Below are 7,069 nucleotides of genomic sequence, written 5' to 3'. Positions count from 1 at the left end.
TCCCTGTAGCATCACTCTTGCACTTGGATCCCTCTCATTCACACACATATATTCCGTCTTGCTGCGACTGATCTTCATTCCTCTCCTTTCCAGGGCATATCTCCACAGCTCTAGTTTCACCGCCACCTGTTCCCTGTTCTCGCTACAGATCACAATGTCATCTGCAAACATCATGGTCCAAGGAGATTCTTGTCTAATATCGTCTGTCAGCCTGTCCATCACCATAGCAAACAAGAAGGGGCTCAGAGCTGACCCCTGGTGGAGTCCCACCTCCACCTTGAATTCCTCAGTCATACCGACAGCACACCTCACAACTGTCTTACAGTGACGATACATGTCTTGTACCGCTCTCACATACTTTTCCGTCACTCCAGACTTCCTCATGCATGCCACAGCTCTTCTCTGGGCACCCTGTCGTACGCTTTCTCCAGATCTACAAAGACACAATGCAATTCCTTCTGACCTTCTCTGTAGTTCTCTATCAGCATTCTTAAAGCAAACATTGCATCTGTCGTACTCTTTTTTGGCATGAAGCCACTGCTGCTCACAAATGTTCACTTCTGCTCTTAGTCTAGCTTCAACTACTCTTTCCCAGAGTTTCATTGTATGGCTCATCAACTTTATTCCTCTGTATTTAGTACAACTCTGCACATCTCCTTTGTTCTTAAAAATGGGCACGAGTACACTTCGTTTCCATTCTTCAGGCATCTGTTCACCATCTAAGATCTTGTTGAATAACCCGGTCAGGAACACCACCGCCACCTCTCCACGACACTTCTATACCTCGATTGGTAAATCATCATGACCGAGTTCCTTTCCCCCCCTTCATCCTCTTCATAGCCCTCCTCACTTCATCCTTGCTAATGCTTGCTACGTCTTGGTCCACAACCTTCACGTCTTCCACTCTTTGTTCCTTCTCATTTTCCTCATTCATCAATTCTTCAAAGTACTCTTTCCATCTTGCCATCACACTACTGGCACCTGTTAATACATTGCCATCTCTATCCTTAATCACCCGAACCTGTTGCAGGTCCTTACCGTCTTTGTCTCTCTCTCTCGCCAGCCTGTAAAGATCAGTCTCACCTTCCTTGCTGCCCAGCCGAGCAGATAAGTCATCATAGGCCTCTTCTTTGGCCTTTGCCACCTTTACTTTAACCGTGCGCTGCATCTCCTTGTACTGCTGTCTCCTCTCGTCCGTCCTCTCAGTGTCCCACTTCTTCTTTGCTAACCTCTTTTACTGTATACACTCGCAACTCCCCATTCCACCACCAAGTCCACTACCTTTCTTCCACTCGATACACCAAGTACTTTCCGACCTGTGTCTCTGATTATGTTCGCTGTAGTTTGCCAGTCATCTGGAAGGACCTCTTTCCCACCCAGTGCTTACCTCCTTCCTAATTGTCATTCAACACTCTTCCTTTTTCAACTTCCACCATTTTGTCCTCAATTCAGCCTTTTGTTTCTTCATCTTCCTCACTGCCAGCGTCATCCTACACACCACCAACCTATGCTGTCTGGCTACACTCTCACCAACCACTACTTTGCAGTCACTGATTTCCTTTAGATGGCGCCGTTGACACAAAATGTAGTCTACCTGTGTACTTCTGCCTCCACTCTTATAGGTCACCCTATGTTCCTGTCTCTTCTGTATGAAAGTATTCACAATAGCTATTTGCATTCTCTTAGCAAAGTCAACCACCATCTGTCCTTCAGCGTTCCTCATCTGGAGTCCAAACCTGCCCATCACCTCCTCATCATCTTTGTTTCCTGCGCCAACATGTCCATTGAAGTCTCCATCAATTACAACCCTCTCACATCTCGGTATGTTCTGTATGACTTCATCAAAGTCCAACCAAAATTTCTCCTTCTCCGCCAGCTCACATCCTACTTGTGGGGCATACCCACAAACAACATAGAACATCACGCCTTTAATTTCTAGCTTCAGACTCATCATTCTATCTGATACTCTTTTTACTTCTAAGACATTCCTAACAAACTCCTCTTTTAAGATAACCCCAACTCCATTTCTCTTTCTGTCTTCACCATGATAGAACAACTTAAACCCTGACCCTAAGCCTCTAGCCTTGCTCCCTTTCCACCTGGTCTCCTGGACACACAGTATGTCTACCTTCCTTCTCTGCATCATGTCAACCAGCTCTCTACCTTTACCTGTCATTGTTCCTACATTCAAAGTTCCTACTCTTAGTTCACACACCTCCCTCCTCTCCTTCTTCGACCAACAGTAGTCCATTTTCCACTGGCACCCTGAAGGTCAACAGTACCAATGGCGGCCATTGTTAACCCGGGCCTCGACCGATCCGGTATGGGATTCATAGGTTTGATTCGCATATTTGTTTTGGCAATTTTTTTTTACGTCGGATGCCCTTCCTGACACAAACCTCTGTATTTATCCGGGCTTGGGACCGGCACAATAAGACACTGGCTTGTGCCCCTTGTAGCTACATTCAAACGCTGTTATTATTAATATTATTATTAATAATATTATAATAATATAGTGCTCTTTTTCACGACAGTGTGATTGCAACAATGTAGCGATGGATGAACCTTTGTGGTCCAGGCAAACTGTGTTTGGAGGAGGAGCCCAAAGAAGAACCGGAGTCGGAACGAGACCAGCCTGTGACGCACCATGCAGGTACGAGATGAGCCGAGCAACATCCTCCTGATCTCCTCCTCCTTTCAGGAAGTCACTCCTCGCTCAAAATGTCAGAGCGGACAAGTAGCCACCGAGACAAGGAGAAGGTTGGCCTTGAAGGAGGAGGAGGAGGAGCAGGCAGCAAGGAAGCAGAAAAGCGAAAGAGGAGTTGCGGCGCCCTGCCTGCCCAGGAGGAGCAAAGAGAAGACGCACATGAGCTCTTTTGCACTTCGTGACCTTTGCCACCAGAAGTCAATGTTGACCTTATGACCCTTTGCTTAGCGACTGAAAGTCATTACTCTCTTGGGTTTGAATCGTTCTTAGCCGCCGCAACGTTGATGAGCGGCTGGCCGACACATACACAGAAAATGTCCGCCGTTCCATCCGCGATATCATTTTTGTCTCTCATTTTTTGTCTTGTGGTTAGCATGCCAGGTTAGCGAGCTAGCTCGCTGTAGCCTTTTATTTTTTGCTCCCATTTAGACATATGAAAAGAATAGTCTATTAATTCCATTTCATTTCCAAGCGCCTTTCAAAATGCTCAACGTCACTTGACAGTCACAGGATTAGGTTTCTCCGTGTGTGAGCAGCGGCAACCGCACGCAACAGTGTTCGCTCAACCCGGAATAACTTAAAAAGATAGAAACCTAGCTTGCTAGCTAATAGATAGCTAGTAGCCAACAGAGACAGCTAATATGTTTCCTGACTCAATTAGCTAGCTAGCCAGCCATATAGCTAATACATAGCATACCTGTCTGATAGAGTGTTTATGCACATTAGTAAACGTATTATGTTATCCCATGTTAGTTTAGTACATATTATGTAATTGCATGTTCAATTTATACTACATGGAATAAAGTATCAGTCGAACCGTACGAGAGCAGGATGTAACGCTTATCAAGTTTCAGTCTAGGTCCAGCCAACACTGAGTTGTCCGTAGCTGATTGGACAACAGATCGCTGCTGTGGACGTTCAAAAACTAGTCAGAGCGGGAGCTCTTCCTCTTTGTTCCTATCTTTGTTCGTGTGCCCTGACTTTGCTCCTGCCTAGACGATAGAAGTGCTTTTTCTGTCTGACTAGAATAAAGTAGTTTTTTGTTCACCATCTATCATCGTCACTGATATTTTTATTACTGAACTTCGTTGAGAAACAAGAATTTGAACCGAACACTGTCAACCTCCACAGCTCCATGCCCTTACAAAATGTCGTATTTTCCCTGACAAAATACAAACTAATCGTAAACCATATTTTTTCCAAACGTGTTTATTTATGTAGTTTAACATGTTATATTGTACATGTGTTTCGTTATATCATTCTGTACATATTCTTAATTTATTATTATTTATTATTATTGGTGTTATTTTTATTATTATTATTATTTAATTCTTAATTCTTAATAAATGATGAAATTACATGATGAATGATGCAATGGGAAATCCCCAGGCGGCAGACGCATACGCACAGTAGCATCAAACCACTCGTGGCGAACTCGTTTGACTTGATTGATTTGCCGTTTCGTGATAGTCGGTGTCTACCGGATGGTACCCATAATTGACAAATGTGCGTTTTTCCGTACATATTTTCTTGTACGTCGTACACGTCTTAAATGCATGATAAATATACTTTGTAGGGCAAAAACGTCCAGGTTGACCGGTATGAGATCCCCAGCTAGATAGCTCATAGATAGCTAGCTAGCCAGTAATAATAATAATAATAATAATAATAATAATAATAATAATAATAATAATAATAATAATAATAATAATAATAATAATCCATTTCATTTCTAAGCGCCTTTCAAAACTCTCAAGGTCACTTTACAGTCACAGGATTTGGTTTTTCTGTGGGTGAGCAGTGACAGCCACCTGCGTCAGCTTTCGCTCAACACGGAATAACTGAAAAAGATAGAAACCTAGCCAGCTAGCTAATAGATAGCTAATAGCCAATAGCTAGCTAGATAGCTCATATGTTTCCTGACTCAATTAGCTAGCTAGCCAGCCCTATGGCTAACAGATAGCCAGCTAGATAGCCAACAGCCAGCTAGCCAGCTAACTAGTAATAATCATAATCCATTTCATTTCTAAGCGCCTTTCAAAACTCACGGTCACTTTACAGTCACAGGATAAGTTTTTTTTCTGTGGGTGAGCAGCGGCAGCCACACGCGCCAGCGTTCGTTCAACCCGGAATAACTCAAAAAGTTAGAAACCTAGCTAGCTAGCTAATTGATAGCTAATAGCCAATAGCTAGCTAGAGAGCTAATATTTTCCTGACTCAATTATACCGCTATACAGCCACAATTCACTTTGCTGCTTTTCTCTCGACAACTCTCTCATTATGACCCTAAACATTGGATTCCAGTGTCAGAGGTCTTTGTTGGGACACTCTGAACACAGGAAGATTGCCATTCATGACCGACGCCCAACCTCTGCAGCCCTCTGCCAAGCTATTTCTCGAGACTAAATGCAAATTGAAGTGATACATTGGTCAAACAGAGTCTTCTTAATTTGAATACCACTCACCCTGGACATCCCAAGCACCAACATCCATAAACAAAAAGAACGTCAACATTTTAATAGGTTGCCATTGCATGAACAGAGAGATTTGTAACCTGGCTAATGAGCTCTTCCCAGGGATGAGAATGTACCGCCGATCGGCGGATTTCCTACCTTACAGACCAAAATGACCAGATAAAAGTAAATATGTATTCTGGCTTTTTTTGCTGTTCATTTCCTGTTTGGGCTTGTGCTACAGACGAAAAGACAGGAAGCAGAGCTGGAGGTAGCAGAGCTGAAGATGTTGAGGTTTTCTTTGGGAATGACCAGGTTGGATAGGATCAGGAATGAGTACATTAGATGGACACCTCATATTAGAGGCTTTGCAGACGAAGTCAGAGATGCCAGACTGAGATGGTTTGGACATGTCCAGAGGAGAGAGAGTGACTATATTGGGAGAAGGATGCTGAGCCTTGAACTGCCAAGTAGGAGACCAAGAGGAAGACCGAAGAGGAGGTTTATGGATGTGGTCAAAGAGGACATGAAGGTAGCTGGTGTGAGAGAAGAGGATGCACAAAACCGGGATAGATGGAGGACATTGATTCGCTGTGGCGACCCCTGAAGGGAAAAGCTGAAAGGAAAAGAAGAGGAAAAGAAGATTTCCTGTTTGGGCTTGTGAAAGGGCAATTTTGATTGGATGATACTGACGGCGGTTGGCGGAAAGCGCCATTTTGATTAGATGATCTTGATTTAGGTGCCGGTGATGTCAAAACAGGTAATCATTTGAGTAAGTGGCCGAGTAAAAAACAATAAGGTTGATTGGACTTTGTGGAGAGAACAGCTTCTAATTTGATAGATTCTAATTTGGAATGAAACAATACCATGGACGAAACACTCGAATGTCAGTGCTACTATGACAAGCCCCATGCTAACGTTAGCATCAATATACTTCTGCGAGAGCCAGCAGAAAGCAAGCGTGGAAGCTAATGAGCAGTGTGAAGGCTAGCTAGCAGTTACCTTGCATATGCATTCGGCAAGTTGATTTTTATTCTGATCGTTTGGCTGGATTTTTACCAATCACGAGGAACGGAAAATTATTCATATTCATGGTGATTATCACAAAGTTATTTTGAATAATACATGCTGACATTTTGTTGAAATCACATTTAGTCCAAGGCCAGATCTTCTATATGAGGATGACAGTTTAACAGGCGATGATCATTTGTGTGGAGTAGGGATTGCGAAATCATTTGAATTTATGAAACATGTTCAGCCGCCACGTTAGCGCGTTGGCCTCAGTGCAGAGGTTCAATTCCAGCTCCAACCTCCCAGTGTGGAGTTTGCGATTTCGCCACGGGCCTGCATGAGTTTTGTCCATGCACATGATTCCACTTTTCTTCCATCTACAGTATTCCAAAAACATGCATGGCTGCTGATTGATCACTCCATGAATCAATGAATACAATATGTGCGTGGATGGTTGCTTGCAGGGATGCATGTGGGCGGCGCCCTCGCGTCATTGACGCATTTTGACAGCTACTGGCGCAACTTTGCAACTCCGCTGCGTGCCCACGCAAGTTGATGACGATTGGCTCATATTGCGACATCTGTGCCACATAATAATAATAATAATAATAATAATAATAATAATAATAATAATAATAATAAATAATAATAATACATTACATTTTAAGCGCCTTTCAATGCTCTCAAGGACACAGTCACAGACAAGCATAGGAACTATCCATCCATCCATCTTCTGCCGCTTATCCGGGGTCGGGTCGCGGGGGCAGCAGCTTCAGTAGGGAAGCCCAGACTTCCCTCTCCCCAGCCACTTCTTCCAGCTGGTCCTGGCGGATCCCGAGGCGTTCCCATGCCAGCTGGGAGACATAGTCTCTCCAGCGTGTTCTGGGTCGTCCCCGGG

General features: G+C 43.8%; 1 long non-coding RNA gene across 1 annotated transcript in view; it reads left to right on the top strand.

Annotated features, from left to right (window-relative positions):
• LOC148881299 (uncharacterized) overlaps window positions 1-6,761 on the top strand; it is a 6,791-nt gene extending 30 nt beyond the window's left edge. The window contains exons 1-3 of the long non-coding RNA XR_016114001.1: window positions 1-1,821; window positions 2,244-2,321; window positions 2,535-6,761. The exon at window positions 1-1,821 is cut by the window's left edge and continues 30 nt beyond it. This is a non-coding gene — a long non-coding RNA (uncharacterized LOC148881299). The remainder of the gene's footprint in view (window positions 1,822-2,243; window positions 2,322-2,534) is intronic.
• The last annotated feature ends 308 nt before the right edge of the window (window positions 6,762-7,069 follow it).

The sequence above is a fragment of the Hippocampus bargibanti genome, unplaced genomic scaffold (genome assembly GCF_051943395.1).
Source record: "Hippocampus bargibanti isolate YZ-2025 unplaced genomic scaffold, ASM5194339v1 Contig00240, whole genome shotgun sequence".
Taxonomy (NCBI): domain Eukaryota; kingdom Metazoa; phylum Chordata; class Actinopteri; order Syngnathiformes; family Syngnathidae; genus Hippocampus; species Hippocampus bargibanti.
The sequence above is the reverse complement of the archived record's forward strand: the minus strand, read 5'-3'. Positions and strand labels throughout refer to the sequence as shown.